Source organism: Ranitomeya imitator, chromosome 3 (assembly GCF_032444005.1).
Source record: "Ranitomeya imitator isolate aRanImi1 chromosome 3, aRanImi1.pri, whole genome shotgun sequence".
Classification (NCBI taxonomy): domain Eukaryota; kingdom Metazoa; phylum Chordata; class Amphibia; order Anura; family Dendrobatidae; genus Ranitomeya; species Ranitomeya imitator.
The window spans coordinates 774,929,361-774,946,820 of record NC_091284.1 but is presented as its reverse complement, the minus strand read 5'-3'; the positions used below and the strand labels follow the sequence as shown (position 1 = coordinate 774,946,820).

The following is a 17,460-nucleotide window of genomic DNA, read 5'->3' as shown; positions in this document are numbered from 1 at the left end:
ATCTGCCAGTTTTACCAGACCTTCTCAAAAAACAGACATCGCACCTGACAACACACATCATGTCTGACAACAGCTCGAGTGTTTACTTTTACTAATAATACCTGTTTTAGATGAGCATGTAACCTAAGGGTTATTACAGGTCAATGCCTTTCGCCCCCTAATAGTTACTTTTTGGCCAGATCTGAGGACCTCTTAATCCTTTTGTCAATCATTACTCGGCTACTTTGTGATTTACTACTGTTTAAATAAGTGAAACTCATTTTTTACATTGTTGTTGACAGACGACCCACCTCCTCCTACATCAAAGCTTCCCCCGACTCACCGCCTTTAGGGGTTTTCTTCTTCAGATGATGGGTCAGAGGGGACCTCACTAAGCTCCTCACGTCTGGATCATCCTTAAACTTTTTCTTCTGGATCTCCTCGAACCACTCTCCGGACACGGCGTGCAGCCATTTCACATCTCGCTTCCAAATCTTAAGTTTGCTGAAACAAAAGAGCAAGAGAATGTTTCCCAGTCGTCTGTACACGAGGAAAATCTACCTCCTAATGCTGCGTTAGACAGTCTCTCAACGCAGGAGAGAGAAACCTGTTTGACCAGATGTTTGGACACGTCACAGGCCCAGCTTGGAGATGACACTCCTGCTGTGCCAGGAGTGCTACAGATGTGAACGTCCCCTTTAAGGAGGGGACAAAGATGACAAAACAGAAATGATTTAAATGAGCATATAAACAAAAGAAGAAATGCACTCAACAAGGCTCGGGTTAGGGCAGGCTTGCCCCGGGCACCTCTAGTATAGTCATTCACTGTACAGAAGGGGTTCCCGAGTATCTTGTAGAAAGACTTAATAGACCAGATATGATTAATATCAAACATGATCTACAAATGTTTTATTTTGATCTTTTTATTTCGTTCCAGATAAGGATTAGAAATGAGCGAACCCCAACATAAAAGTTTAAGGTTCGTACTGGACAGGTAGTGTCCGGTGCTAAACTCCGAACATAAACTTCTCCCGGAAGTCCGTTTTAATGTTCAGAGTTCTGGGGGAAGTTTGGGAGGACAGACTGAGAGAGAGAGATTTTTCCAAGTCCAAAGTTCGGGTCCCCATTGTTTTCAATGGGGTTTAATTTTAGGTACAGTTTGGATACCAGAACCCGAGCTTCCACAAGTCCTCTCATCTCTAATAAGGATATATAAGATATGTGTACAGTAAATCTCCACGTTGAGTGACCATTTCCTTTATGTCCCATTTCCCACAAAGCATACGTTAATGTGCCTTATTCCTTACCCCTGCCCCAAAGGAGAAGAATGCTGGCACCATTTACAATAGACAGTAGTGTGCCTTTAAGAGGTTTTTTGATTTAGTCAACCTGTTCTCATTAGACCAACTAGCAATAAGATCACCATAGGTCTTGGCAGATGAAGGCCTTAGCCGAGCACGCTTGGGTGCTAACTGAGTGTCTTCAGCGTGCTCGAAAAATATGTTGGAGTCTCCGCACCTGCATGTCTCACGGCAGTCTAACAGCGGCCGTGGGGATTCAAACATATTTTGGGAGCAGGCCAAATACACTCGGTTAGCATCCGAGCATGCCCATCATCCAAGCACCTTCACTCATCACTAGTAACAAGCCCCTGCATATTTTTATTACACCCGCCACTACAGGTGTATAATGGTATAACATGGAGCCCATTGGTAACATATGTCCATAAGAGCTCTCCTGTAAGGCAGACAATGGTTCCCATATCTTATAGATAGGTCAGATGACAGATTATCTCTAACTATGTTTCTTAATGAGTGATGAGACATGTCTGTTAGATCAACCACAGCTGTCATTCAATGCTTCCTTTCCCCTCTACTGCTTGCAGGGCTGACTCGTATCTGAACCTGGTGTCAGTTCTTTTGCAAAAGGCCTTGTTTATGATGTTAAGAATTTGCACAAAAGTAATAACTTACCAGTATCCTCCTCAAATGTAACATCCATCGAACTGTTATACAGTTCTAAGGACTCAATACACATTAGATTTTGGGGATTTTCCAGGTTAAAGGTTTTCAGTAACTCCACAAAATTGCTGTAGGTAAAAAAAAAAAAAAAGAACACGACCCTCACTTATCTGCTGCCGGCCCAGCACTAGCTCTCTGCCGCAGCCCTAGTCTTTGTTGACAAGACTGCAGCAGTAACATCACAACTACAGCAGGTGACTGCTGCAGCCAATCACTGGGCTAAATGGTCATGGGATCAGCAGAAACAGGCTGTAGTAGTCATGTCACTGCTCCATCCATGTCAACAAAAACAAGGGCAGTGTCGGAGAGGAAGCACTGAACTTTCAAAGTGTATGTAAGGCTCATTTTTTCATATAGACTAAGTCTGCAGAGTAAAAAAAAAAAATATTAACTTGAAAAATCCCTTTAAAGTTGGCTGAACCTGCTGATTTTTTGAGGAACTGGACAATCATCTAATGTGTACTGGGGTACCCTGAATTATCTCAACTTTTCTTCATGACTTTTTTTTTTATCGAGGGTCTACCCTAAGGATAGGCTATCAATGTCAGATCAGTGGGGGGCCAAAACCTGGGACTTCCACCAGCCAGATGTTAGAAGTTGCACAGCTGAAAAGTACAATTCCATAAACTATGTAGTAGTCACAGCTGGGTACTGCAGAACTACCCCTATTTATTCCAAGAGAGGAAAAACCTGGCCGCAGACACTACACAGATGACAGAGCTATACGGCTTTGCTTCACAACTGCTAACATATGTCAGACACTGAGAACAGCTGATCGCTGTGGGGGTGCTAGGTGTTGGACCCCCACCAATCTGACATTGATGACCTGCCCCTAGGATAGATCAATAAGTAGTGGAGCAAACCTTTAAGTTCAAATTTACACACAATTAATTCCACATTTTATTTTTCTTATGGCTTTTAATATACGGTACTTCCTTATGCACAGGCTTTTCCTGAGAACAATACTTTTCCACCTCTCAACATCCGGATTTGTGTAAAGGATTCCTCCCCACCTTCTTGCTATCTCCAACACTGAGAGAGAGGAGGAGAAATCCAAGAGACGCTAGATACAGCGCTCCGATACATCTGTGCCTCTGTTGCAGAGCAGCCAGCTAAGAGAAGGACCTGCACATACTGTGCAGCAGCAAAATGGCAGAATATTTTTACCAAAAAAAAAACACATTCAGCTTCTTCACCTTCAGAGATCATGATGTAATTAAAGACACAGGAATGTAATAATAATAATAATAATAATTTTATTTATATAGCGCCAACATATTCCGCAGCGCTTTACAAATTATATATGTAATCAATGGAAATAGACTTTTTAAAGAAAACATAATATAAAAACCTAATATCTTGTTTTTCCGGGAAGAACAGAGTTGAAAGCCAGCACTTAGTCAGTACAAGGAGTGTTTGGCCATAAAACCTCTCACCACTAACAAATCGCTTTGTTTTGCAGTTGTTTGCTGTAGTGCATGACAATAATAGATTGTTTACACCGCACTCGGCAGATCTGGTATCTTATGATTTCATTTCAAGGATTAATATTTCAAATAAAAACCTCACTGGGGCTTATGATCAATTGTTAGCGACAATCCCAGCCAGAGTTATAAATCACAACAGAACTGAAAGGCGGCTCCTGGCAAGAACAATCGGCCTTGAGATGCAGACGAGTCTGGAACCTTTGCCCAGGTCTCAGTAGTGAGGCAGGAAACAACATGACATAACTAGAAAGCATCGCACATTATCGCTGCTATGTGTGAACAGAAGATTCCTTCTATGGACTCCATATACCGCTAACCAGTCTCCCAGCCCCCTGCACACAGGCTTGCACAAGCCCTAACTTTCTGGGGAACGGCGCAAGAAGCAAGCTGTTGTGAATTCTGTGGCAGAGCTCCCTCCTGTGGTCACAAGTGGTACTTCGGCTGATTCTCTCTGGGAGCTTCCGTTTGTGGAGGAAACTGGTACTGCTGCTTCTGAGTTTCCTCCCTCAGGTGATCTGGTGAGGTCGTTAGGTGCTTCTCTACTTAACCCCACCTAATGCTTTGTTTCATGCTTCCTGTCAATGTTCCAGTGTTGGACTTGTGTTCCTCTGGATCATTCCTGTGGCCTGCTGCTCTGCATAGCTAAGTGCTTCTTTGCTATTTGTTGCTATTTTTTCTGTCCAGCCTGTCTATTTGTTTTGCTGGAAGCTCTGGGACGCAAAGGGTGTACCTCCGTGCCGTTAGTTCGGTACGGAGGGTCTTTTTTGCCCCTTTGCGTGGTTTTCTTTAGGGTTTTGTGTAGACCGCAAAGTTATCTTTCCTATCCTCGTTCTGTCTAGAATATCGGGCCTCACTTTGCTGAATCTATTTCATCCCTACGTTTGTCTTTTCATCTTATTCACAGTCATTATATGTGGGGGGCTGCCTTTTCCTTTGGGGTATTTCTCTGAGGCAAGGTAGGCTTATTTTTTCTATCTTCAGGCTAGTTAGTTTCTCAGGCTGTGCCGAGTTGCATAGGTAGCATTAGGCGCAATCCACGGCTGCCTCTAGTTGTGTTTGGAGAGGATCAGGGATTGCGGTCTGCAGAGTTCCCACGTCTCAGAGCTCGTTCTACTATTTTGGGTTATTGTCAGATCACTGTATGTGCTCTGACCTCCATGTCCATTGTGATACTGAATTGCCTTTCATAACAGTACAGGAAGCCAAAAGTACTAATGATTCTCAATAGAGGGAAAAAAGAAGTTCTGAAACCATTTTTTTTTCTTGGCTTTGTGTTTTGTCTTTTTTTTCCCCTAGACATTTGGGTGGTTCAGTACACAGGTGTAGCGATGGACATTAGAAGTCTGTCTTCATTTGTGGATCAGCTCTCGGCAAGAGTACAAAAGATTCAAGACACTATTGATCAGAAATCTATGTTAGAACCAAGAATTCCTATTCCTGATTTGTTTTTTGGAGATAGAGCTAAGTTTCTGAGTTTCAAAAATAATTGTAAGTTATTTCTGGCCTTGAAACCTCGTTCCTCTGGTGATCCAGTTCAACAGGTTTTGATTATTATTTCTTTTTTGCGCGGCGACCCTCAGGACTGGGCATTTTCTCTTGCGCAAGGAGATCCTGCATTAAGTAATATCAATGCGTTTTTCCTGGCGCTCGGATTGCTGTACGATGAGCCTAATTCAGTGGATCAGGCAGAAAAGAATTTGCTGGCTCTTTGTCAGGGTCAGGATGAGATAGAGGTATATTGCCAGAAATTTAGAAAATGGTCAGTGCTCACTCAATGGAATGAATCTGCGCTGGCAGCTATGTTCAGAAAGGGTCTCTCTGAAGCCCTTAAGGATGTCATGGTGGGATTTCCTATGCCTGCTGGTTTGAATGAGTCTATGTCTTTGGCTATTCAGATCGGTCGACGCTTGCGTGAGCGTAAATCTGTGCACCATTTGGCGGTATTACCTGAGCTTAAACCTGAGCCTATGCAGTGCGATAGGACTTTGACCAGAGTTGAACGGCAAGAACACAGACGTCTGAAGGGGCTGTGTTTCTACTGTGGTGATTCCACTCATGCCATCTCTGATTGTCCTAAGCGCACTAAGCGGTTCGCTAGGTCTGCCACCATTGGTACGGTACAGTCAAAATTTCTTCTGTCCGTTACCTTGATCTGCTCTTTGTCATCATATTCTGTCATGGCGTTTGTAGATTCAGGCGCTGCTCTGAATTTGATGGACTTGGAATATGCTAAGCATTGTGGGTTTTTCTTGGAGCCCTTGCAGTGTCCTATTCCATTGAGAGGTATTGATGCCACGCCTTTGGCCAAGAATAAGCCTCAATACTGGACCCAGCTGACCATGTGCATGGCTCCTGCACATCAGGAGGATATTCGCTTTCTGGTGTTGCATAATCTGCATGATGTGGTCGTGTTGGGGTTGCCATGGCTACAAGCCCATAATCCAGTATTGGATTGGAAATCCATGTCGGTGTCCAGCTGGGGTTGTCAGGGGGTACATGGTGATGTTCCATTTTTGTCAATTTCGTCATCCACCCCTTCTGAGGTTCCAGAGTTCTTGTCTGATTACCGGGATGTATTTGATGAGCCCAAGTCCGATGCCCTACCTCCGCATAGGGATTGTGATTGTGCTATCAATTTGATTCCTGGTGGTAAATTCCCAAAAGGTCGACTGTTTAATTTATCCGTGCCTGAGCACACCGCTATGCGCAGTTATGTGAAGGAATCCCTGGAGAAGGGGCATATTCGCCCGTCATCGTCGCCATTAGGAGCAGGGTTCTTTTTTGTAGTCAAAAAGGATGGTTCGCTGAGACCTTGTATAGATTATCGCCTTCTTAATAAGATCACTGTTAAATTTCAGTATCCCTTGCCTTTGTTATCTGATTTGTTTGCTCGGATTAAGGGGGCTAGTTGGTTCACCAAGATTGATCTTCGTGGTGCGTATAATCTGGTGCAAATCAGGCGAGGCGATGAATGGAAAACTGCATTTAATACGCCCGAGGGTCATTTTGAGTATCTAGTGATGCCATTCGGACTTGCCAATGCTCCATCAGTGTTTCAGTCCTTTATGCATGACATCTTCCGAGAGTACCTGGATAAATTCCTGATTGTGTACTTGGATGACATTTTGATCTTCTCGGATGATTGGGAGTCTCATGTGAAACAGGTCAGAACGGTTTTTCAGGTCCTGCGTGCTAACTCTTTGTTTGTGAAGGGATCAAAGTGTCTCTTTGGTGTGCAGAAGGTTTTATTTTTGGGGTTCATCTTTTCCCCTTCTACTATCGAGATGGATCCTGTTAAGGTCCAAGCCATCCATGATTGGACTCAGCCGACATCTCTGAAAAGTCTGCAAAAGTTCCTGGGCTTTGCTAATTTTTATCGTCGCTTCATCTGCAATTTTTCTAGTATTGCCAAACCATTGACCGATTTGACCAAGAAGGGTGCTGATTTGGTCAATTGGTCTTCTGATGCTGTGGAAGCTTTTCAGGAGTTGAAGCGTCGTTTTTCTTCTGCCCCTGTGTTGTGTCAACCTGATGTTTCTCTTCCGTTCCAGGTCGAGGTTGATGCTTCTGAGATTGGAGCAGGGGCTGTTTTGTCGCAGAGAGGTTCTGATTGTTCAGTGATGAAACCATGCGCTTTTTTTTCCAGGAAGTTTTCGCCTGCTGAGCGGAATTATGATGTGGGCAACCGAGAGTTGCTGGCCATGAAGTGGGCATTCGAGGAGTGGCGTCATTGGCTTGAAGGAGCTAAGCATCGCGTGGTGGTATTGACTGATCATAAGAACCTGACTTATCTCGAGTCTGCTAAGCGTTTGAATCCTAGACAGGCTCGTTGGTCGCTGTTTTTCGCCCGTTTTGACTTTGTGATTTCGTACCTTCCAGGCTCTAAAAATGTGAAGGCGGATGCTCTGTCTAGGAGTTTTGTGCCCGACTCTCCGGGTTTATCTGAGCCGGCGGGTATCCTCAAGGAAGGAGTAATTATTATGTCTGCCATCTCCCCTGATTTGCGGCGGGTGCTGCAAAAATTTCAGGCTAATAAACCTGATCGTTGTCCAGTGGAGAAACTGTTTGTCCCTGATAGGTGGACAAATAAAGTGATCTCTGAGGTTCATTGTTCGGTGTTGGCTGGTCATCCTGGAATCTTTGGTACCAGAGAGTTAGTGGCTAGATCCTTTTGGTGGCCGACTCTGTCGCGGGATGTGCGTTCTTTTGTGCAGTCCTGTGGGATTTGTGCTCGGGCAAAGCCCTGCTGTTCTCGTGCCAGTGGGTTGCTTTTGCCCTTGCCGGTCCCGAAGAGACCTTGGACACATATCTCTATGGATTTTATTTCAGATCTTCCCGTCTCTCAAAAGATGTCAGTCATTTGGGTGGTCTGTGATCGCTTTTCTAAGATGGTCCATCTGGTACCCTTGTCCAAGTTGCCTTCCTCCTCTGATTTGGTGCCATTGTTCTTCCAGCATGTGGTTCGTTTGCATGGCATTCCAGAGAATATCGTTTCTGACAGAGGTTCCCAGTTTGTTTCGAGGTTTTGGCGAGCCTTTTGTGGTAGGATGGGCATTGACTTGTCTTTTTCCTCAGCTTTTCATCCTCAGACTAATGGCCAGACCGAACGAACCAATTAGACCTTGGAAACCTATCTGAGATGCTTTGTTTCTGCCGATCAGGATGACTGGGTGTCCTTTTTGCCTTTGGCTGAGTTCGCCCTTAATAATCGGGCCAGCTCGGCTACCTTGGTTTCGCCATTTTTCTGCAATTCTGGGTTCCATCCTCGTTTCTCTTCAGGACAGGTTGAGTCTTCGGACTGTCCTGGTGTGGATACTGTGGTGGACAGGTTGCAGCAGATTTGAACTCATGTAGTGGACAATTTGACCTTGTCCCAGGAGAAGGCTCAGCGTTTCGCTAATCGCAGACGCCGTGTGGGTCCCCGACTTCGTGTTGGGGATCTGGTTTGGTTATCTTCTCGTCATATTCCTATGAAGGTTTCCTCTCCGAAGTTTAAACCTCGTTTCATTGGTCCTTATAGGATTTCTGAGGTTATTAATCCTGTGTCTTTTCGTCTGACCCTCCCAGATTCTTTTTTCATACATAACGTCTTCCATAGGTCATTGTTGCGGAGATACGTGGCACCTATGGTTCCATCTGTTGACCCTCCTGCCCCGGTTTTGGTGGAGGGGGAATTGGAGTATATTGTGGAGAAGATTTTGGATTCTCGTGTTTCAAGACGGAAACTCCAGTATCTGGTTAAATGGAAGGGTTATGCTCAGGAGGATAATTCCTGGGTTTTTGCCTCTGATGTCCATGCTCCCGATCTTGTTCGTGCCTTTCATGTGGCTCATCCTGGTCGGCCTGGGGGCTCTGGTGAGGGTTCGGTGACCCCTCCTCAAGGGGGGGGTACTGTTGTGAATTCTGTGGCAGAGCTCCCTCCTGTGGTCACAAGTGGTACTTCGGCTGATTCTCTCTGGGAGCTTCCGTTTGTGGAGGAAACTGGTACTGCTGCTTCTGAGTTTCCTCCCTCAGGTGATCTGGTGAGGTCGTTAGGTGCTTCTCTACTTAACCTCACCTAATGCTTTGTTTCATGCTTCCTGTCAATGTTCCAGTGTTGGACTTGTGTTCCTCTGGATCATTCCTGTGGCCTGCTGCTCTGCATAGCTAAGTGCTTCTTTGCTATTTGTTGCTATTTTTTCTGTCCAGCTTGTCTATTTGTTTTGCTGGAAGCTCTGGAACGCAAAGGGTGTACCTCCGTGCCGTTGGTTCGGTACGGAGGGTCTTTTTTGCCCCTTTGCGTGGTTTTCTTTAGGGTTTTGTGTAGACCGCAAAGTTATCTTTCCTATCCTCGTTCTGTCTAGAATATCGGGCCTCACTTTGCTGAATCTATTTCATCCCTACGTTTGTCTTTTCATCTTACTCACAGTCATTATATGTGGGGGGCTGCCTTTTCCTTTGGGGTATTTCTCTGAGGCAAGGTAGGCTTATTTTTTCTATCTTCAGGCTAGTTAGTTTCTCAGGCTGTGCCGAGTTGCATAGGTAGCGTTAGGCGCAATCCACGGCTGCCTCTAGTTGTGTTTGGAGAGGATCAGGGATTGCGGTCTGCAGGGTTCCCACGTCTCAGAGCGCGTTCTATTATTTTGGGTTATTGTCAGATCACTGTATGTGCTCTGACCTCCATGTCCATTGTGATACTGAATTGCCTTTCATAACAGCAAGCATTTTGGAGTCAGTATGAAAAAATGTGCACAAAGCAAGATAAAACTAGGGCACATTTCTCAATCTTGCACCATCCTAACCGGGTTTGCCAGTCTAAACCAGCTGAAGAACTGTTTGGGGGATAAAGGCGCACACACGTTAAAGGGACTCTGTCACCTGAATTTGGAGGGAACAATCTTCAGCCATGGAGGCGGGGTTTTCGGGTGTTTGATTCACCCTTTCCTTACACGCTGGCTGCATGCTGGCTGCAATATTGGATTGAAGTTCATTCTCTGTCCTCCGTAGTACATGCCTGCACAAGGCAAGATTTAAATCAGGTTTACATTTACTCCATTGCTCTGCAATTTAGAGCTCATTTTACTGGCCAGACTGCAGAGTCTTTGTAAAGTACATATCTGGCCCTTTCATTTTAGTGGCACTGCAGGACAAATTAGGATTTTTTGATTGTACCTCTAGTTTAATATAGGGGTGAGCTAGCAGTCGTACACTCACAATCCAATTACTCCCTTAAGCAAAAAACAATGCAGAGAGTGCCCTCTCCAGTATAATCTTTCATTCTTAACATTTGTTTCCAAAAGATTATCTGTTTTCGAAATATGATAGAACTCATATGAGAACAAACTCCCCCCGAGGGCACGGATAAAAAAAGAAAGCACGTCAGCCTAGTCGTGAACCTGCTGTACTATACTAAATATGTAGAATATACCATGTGTTGCAATGTTGTAAAAGTATTCAACCCCCTAAAAAAACACATCAAAAGCCAAATGAGCTGATCTTTCTCTTTGGTCTGCATTTTCACAGCTTTCCTTACAATGTTTATCCTTTTTAAAAGGACTTTGACTTTGACATAAGATCAAAATTAGCCGTTCCTATGCTCCCGTTATTCCTATAAATTAAGATCAGGCATTTTGCTTCAGCTCTATTTCACAGTTTACAAATTTCCATCCCAACTTCCTTTGAAAGACTTTGTAGAAATGGTCCCTCAATGGGCTGCTCACTATTTAAACCCCTGAGAATTAGATCCAGGTTGTGTTGCTGTCCTGTTGTCAGCACTGGGTGGGATGGCTCATTATTTAAACCCTGAAAATTAGATCCAGGTTGTATTTTTTCCTGTTGACCACACTGGGTGGGATGGCTCATTATTTAAACCTCTGAGAATTAGTTCCAGGTTGTATTTTTCCTGTTGCCAGCAGTGGATGGGTCTGCTCATTATTTAAACCTCTGAGAATTAGTTCCAGGTTGTATTTTTCCTGTTGTCAGCACTGAGTGTGGGTTGCTCACTATTTGAACCCCTAAGAATTAGTTCCAGGTTGTATTTTTCCTGTTGTCAGCAGTGAATGGGTCTGCTCACTATTTAAACCCCTGAGAATTAGTTCCAGGTTGTGTTTCTTCCTGTTGTCAGCAGTGGATGGGTCTGCTCACTATTTAAACTCCTGAGAATTAGTTCCAGGATGTGTTTCTTCCTCTTGTTAGCACTGAGTATGGGCTGCTCACTATTTAAACCCCTGAGAATTAGTTCCCGCTGCCAGTCAATAGCTCTGCTGTTCTGGCATATGCCTCTGTGCTGTGTTCCTGTGTTTTGTCCTGATTATACCCAGTCCTTGACCTCAAATTGACATTTGACTACCCATTTGCTTTATGATTTTGTTCCTAACAAGACCTCATGGCTTTGATCCTGCTTGGCAACCCTTCCTGCCTCTGGTTTACTCCTCCGGACTGCAGCCCTTCCGTGGCAGAAATCTAGTAGACCTCGTTGTAAGACCAGATCCCTGAACAGGGAATTTTTTTCCAGGTATAGAAATCCTGTGCAACTTTATTTAGGGCAGTGTAGGATGTCATTAGAAGTTGTGGTTAGCCCAGTTATGCCTTTTGCATCGAGCCCCAGGAGCTTTGAGCTGTGCCTCTGGAGATCTACTGTGCTGTATAAACTGCTTAGAAGAACATAATGAGCACGCACAATAAATTTCAGCCCTATAACACAATGGTTTGATCCACCTTTTAGAGATAATGACTTGCATCAACTGTCACCTAAATACAACAGTAATCAAAGTATAAAGCATTAATCACTGCTCGGTCATAAAACACAGAAAATAATTAAAGAAAACACACACCTAGATGAAATCTCTACTTCAGCTATTAAAACCAAAACCGAATTCTTGTAAAATTAGTTAATTTGGAAAAAACGAAGTGGATGTAAACACGTATTATTATTTTAGTAAGTGCGGATCATCACCAGGGTTTCATCTCTTTAATAGACGGTGATGGTGAATTACGCTTCTCTTTCATAAACAATAATACGTCAAAGGTTCTGGTAGAGAGCTGGATTCGTCATATTCAGGGAAGGTTTGTCCTTATTGTTAAATTACCAAGATCAAACGTGAGCAACGAAATGTACACAATCGCTGGCACAGCTAGCTTGGAGCACTTCCGACATGTTTGATTCTTGGCTAGGGACGTAGCTCCTGGTCTGAAAAAAGTAAATCATCTGTAGCAGCCAAATATGTCCTAGAGATGACCGATTGACTGTCCTAAAGCTTGTACCACGTCACCTAGGTGTAAGATGGCGGAGCGATTATCATGTAAAAAAATTGTTATATCAAGCAGGCGCTGTCACACACAGTGTGTGAAGACTAAGTGCAACACGAAGGGAAGAAGGGAAGGGAGTCCAACACTAGGGGAGTGGAGATCCCTAGGCAGATCTAAAGTCACCCTATCTGCCCTAAACGTCTCTATATAAGTTCTGCACCTATCACTGAGCAGGAACCTAATCCCTGCCTGACCCTGGCAATAAGCACTGCTTAGAGAAGGATGAGGTTAGCACTAGTCGATCCCCACTACAACTAAAGACAGATGGGATAGACAAACAAGGGGAACACTTATCTTGAGTAGACTCAGAGAGGTAACACAGATGTCCTCCGACAGCACCAAAGAGGAAGATAGCTGACTGCTATAGCTCCAAGCCTCAACAGGGAAAATTGGAAAGCAGAAAGGAAATCTATTAACACCCAGTCCAGGTGTGTCAATTAGAGCTGGGGGGAGATTGCCACTGGGTCCAAGAGTCAGAAAGATTAAGAAGGTGTCCGCAAAGCCAACCGCAGAGACCTTCTGCAGCCAGATGTAGTGCGACTGTCTGCAGCCTCTGACACACTCATGACAGGCGTAAAGTGTAAATATATGATTGTGCGGTCAACGAGAATTTGCTCATAGAATATTTTAGGATGGACTAAAAATTCTAGTCTGTGTAAACATAAAACTGATGGTGTAACAGGAGGAAAGATACACGATCCAGAATGCGCAAAAAAAGACCCATTTAATTATTGTTACATATATAAATGGGTGTTTTCAAAAGGTAACTTAGGGCTCCAGACATGAACCAAAACCCTCATCATGTGAATGCCATAACAGTTGAAAGGATAAGACATGGAATCCGTCCATCCATTGAGAAGCCAAGAGGTGGACATCCAGGCAAAATATTGTAGTCAACAAGTAAGGCTTCTTTCACACTTGTGTCGGTACGGGTCTGTCGCTAAGCGTCGGCACGACGTACCGACGCACGTTGTGAAAATTTGCCACGACGTGGGCAGCGGATGCAGTTTTTCAACGCATCCGCTGCCCATTCTAAAGTCCGGGGAGGAGGGGGCAGAGTTCCGGACGCGCATTTGCGGTAGGAAATGGCGGAAGCGACGTACGAAAAAACATTCCCTTGAACGTTTTTTCGTGCCGACGGTCCACCAAAACACAACGAATCCAGTGCATGACGGATGCAACGTATGGCCATACGTCGCGATCCGTCGGCAATACAAGTCTATGGGCAAAAAAACGCATCCTGCAGGCACATTTGCAGGATCCGTTTTTTCCCCAAAACGACGGACGTCACATGACGCAAGTGTGCAAGAAGCCTAAGCCCATTACAAGGTCCATCAGTTCTGGTGCGATAAACACGGCAGTGGAGGTGGCTCGTATGTTCATGATAGTGAGATCACAGACATCCATGCAAGCACCATGCAACGCATGTTACACAAGTCTGGAATGGTGGCCCGAATAATGGTGAAGAAACCTCAACTTCAGTATCGTCATAGGAAGCGAGAACTCGACTTTGCAAAACAGAACGAAAAGTGTACAGCAGAAGAAGATTGGAAACAGGTGATTGGGAGGGATGAGATGAAAGTCAATAGACTCGGCTCTGGTGGGTGCAAAAGGGTATGAAAGAAACAAGGGAAAAAGGGGCTAACGGATCGAGAAATTGAAGGAACTGCCAAGTATGGTGGAGGAAGTCTAATGATATGGGGTTGTTTCACAGCCAAAGGCATTGGATACTTAACCAGGATCAATACACTCGAGTACTATGGGTATGAAAAGGATGACATAGTGTTCCAACGGGACAGCACGAAGTATACATTGTGACTGGCAAAGAAATGGTTCAATAACAATGAAGTTGAGGTGCTGGATTTGTCCCCACAGTCCCCAGACCTCAATCCATTCAAACACTTATGGGTAGAGTTGAAGAAAAAACTGTATACATACGAAGTGAGTCGACAAGTATGCACCAATTTTGGGAACGTGTAGAAGAGACCTGAGATCAGATTTCAGTCGAGACATGCTGGTATCTGATAGAGAGCTGCCCAGATGGATTCAGGAAGGGTTTGAAAGCCAAAGGTTTATTTATAAAACACTGCAAAATAATAAAAATTTAAATTTAGATTTTTAGGAGCAAAACAGTAACAATGCAGTGAGCGGACAAGAATCTGCATAACTAATTATATGCTAAATAGTTGCAAGTCAAATTTATGTATGAGATAGCCAAGATGCTTGTCTATAAAATGATGGCAGTCTCATGTTTGATGCAGCAGTGGATAATGAGATATGGAGCCTGAAAGTCAAAAGCTCAAAACATTGTCACCCTTTTGCTCGTCGGTGTAAATTGGACAGCACTAGGATACCATCAGAGCGTTACCTTCTTTCACAGACTTATTCAATTGAATGGGAGAGTTTGATCCACAAATTGGATTAAAAAAACAGACGTCCCCACTGGTCCGGGAAAAAATAAAATGCCCGCAGACCATATTGGGTATGTGTTTTTTTCCGACTGAACACATGCAGGACTAGTCAAAAAACATGTTCTTGTACTCATTGGAATTTGCAAATTGTAGATCCCGATTAACTCCTTCATGACCCAGCCTATTTTGACCTTAAAGACCTTGCCGTTTTTTGCAATTCTGACCAGTGTCCCTTTATGAGGTAATAACTCAGGAACGCTTCAATGGATCCTAGCGGTTCTGAGATTGTTTTTTCGTGACATATTGGGCTTCATGTTAGTGGTAAATTTAGGTCAATAAATTCTGTGTTTATTTGTGATAAAAACGGAAATTTGGCGAAAATTTTGAAAATTTTGCAATTTTCACATTTTGAGTTTTTATTCTGTTAAACCAGAGAGTTATGTGACACAAAATAGTTAATAAATAACATTTCCCACACGTCTACTTTACATCAGCACAATTCTGGAAACAAAATTTTTTTTTGCTAGGAAGTTATAAGGGTTAAAATTTGACCAGCGATTTCTCATTTTTACAACTAAATTTACAAAGCCATTTTTTTAGGGACCACCTCACATTTGAAGTCAGTTTGAGGGGTCTATATGGCTGAAAATACCCAAAAGTGACACCATTCTAAAAACTGCACCCCTCAAGGTGCACAAAACCACATTCCAGAAGTTTATTAACCCTTCAGGTGCTTCACAGCAGCAGAAGCAACATGGAAGGAAAAAATGAACATTTAACTTTTTAGTCACAAAAATGATCTTTCAGCAACAATTTTTTTATTTTCCCAATAGTAAAAGGAGAAACTGAACCATGAAAGTTGTTGTCCAATTTGTCCTGAGTACGCTGATACCTCTTATGTGGGGGTAAACCACTGTTTGGGCGCACGGCAGGGCTTGGAAGGGAAGGAGCGCCATTTGACTTTTTGAATGAAAAATTGGCTGCACTCTTTAGCGGACACCATGTCACATTTCGAGAGCCCCCGTGTGCCTAAAAATTGGAGCTCACCCACAAGTGACCCCATTTTGGAAACTAGACGCCCCAAGGAACTTATCTAGATGCATAGTGAGCCCTTTAAACCCCCAGGTGCTTCACAAATTGATCCGTAAAAATGAAAAAGTACTTTTTTTCACAAAAAATTCTTTTAGCCTCAATTTTTTCATTTTCACATGGGCAACAGGATAAAATGGATCCTAAAATTTGTTGGGCAATTTCTCCCGAGTACGCCGATACCTCATATGTGGGGGTAAACCACTGTTTGGGCACACGGCAGGGCTCGGAAGGGAAGGCGCGCCTTTTGACTTTTTGAATGGAAAATTAGCTCCAATTGTTAGCGGACACCATGTCGCGTTTGGAGAGCCCCTGTGTGCCTATGCATTGGAGCTCCCCCACAAGTGACCCCATTTTGGAAACTAGACCCCCCAAGGAACTTATCTAGATGCATACTGAGCACTTTAAACCCCCAGGTGCTTCACAGAAGTTTATAACGCAGAGCCATGAAAATAAAAAATAATTTTTCTTTCCTCAAAAATGATTTTTTAGCCTGGAATTTCCTATTTTGCCAATGGTAATGGGAGAAATTGGACCACAAATGTTGTTGTCCAGTTTGTCCTGAGTACGCAGATACCCCATATGTGGGGGCAAACCACTGTTTGGGCGCACGGCAGGGCTCAGAAGGGAAGGCACGCCATTTGGCTTTTTAAATGGAAAATTAGCTCCAATCATTAGCGGACACCATGTCGCGTTTGGAGAGCCCCTGTGTGCCTAAACATTGGAGATCCCCCACATATGACCCCATTTTGGAAACTAGACCCCCAAAGGAACTAATCTAGATGTGTGGTGAGCACTTTGAACCCTCAAGTGCTTCACAGAAGTTTATAACACAGAGCCATGAAAATAAAAAAAAAAATTTCTTTTCTTAAAAATAATTTTTTAGCCCTCAATTTTTTATTTTCCCAAGGGTAACAGGAGAAATTTGACCCCAATATTTGTTGTCCAGTTTCTCCTGAGTACGGTGATACCCCATATGTGGGGGTAAACTACTGTTTGGGCACATGCTGGGGCTCGGAAGTGAAGTAGTGACGTTTTGACGTTTCTTTCCTCAAAAATGATGTTTTAGCAAGCAATTTTTTATTTTCTCAAGGGTAACAGGAGAAATTGGACCCCAGTAATTGTTGCGCAGTTTGTCCTGAGTATGCTGGTACCCCATATGTGGGGGTAAACCACTGTTTGGGCACACGTCGGGGCTCGGAAATGAGGGAGCACCATTTTACTTTTTGAATACAAGATTGGCTGGAATCAATGGTGGCGCCATGTTGCGTTTGGAGACCCCCTGATGTGCCTAAACAGTGGAAACCCCTCAATTCTAACTCCAACAAACCCCTAACCCTTATCCCAACTGTAGCCGTAACCCTAATCACAACCCTAACCCCAACACACCCCTAACCACAACCCTAACCCCAACACACCCCTAACCACAACCCTAACCCCAACACACCCCTAACCACAACCCTAATTCCAACCCAACCCTAACCCTAAGGCTATGTGCCAACGTTGCGGATTCGTATGAGATTTTTCAGCACCATTTTTGAAAAATCCGCGGGTAAAAGGCACTGCGTTTTACCTGCGGATTTACCGCGGATTGCCAGTGTTTTTTGTGCAGATTTCACCTGCGGATTCCTATTGAGGAACAGGTGTAAAACGCTGCGGAATCCGCACAAAGAATTGACATGCTGC

General features: G+C 43.9%; 1 protein-coding gene across 1 annotated transcript in view; it reads right to left on the bottom strand.

Annotated features, from left to right (window-relative positions):
- EXPH5 (exophilin 5) overlaps positions 1-573 on the bottom strand; it is a 41,079-nt gene extending 40,506 nt beyond the window's left edge. Inside the window, exon 1 of the mRNA XM_069759080.1 lies at positions 323-573. The gene's annotated coding sequence lies outside the window, so the exon portion shown is untranslated. The remainder of the gene's footprint in view (positions 1-322) is intronic.
- Positions 574-17,460: the final 16,887 nt, after the last annotated feature.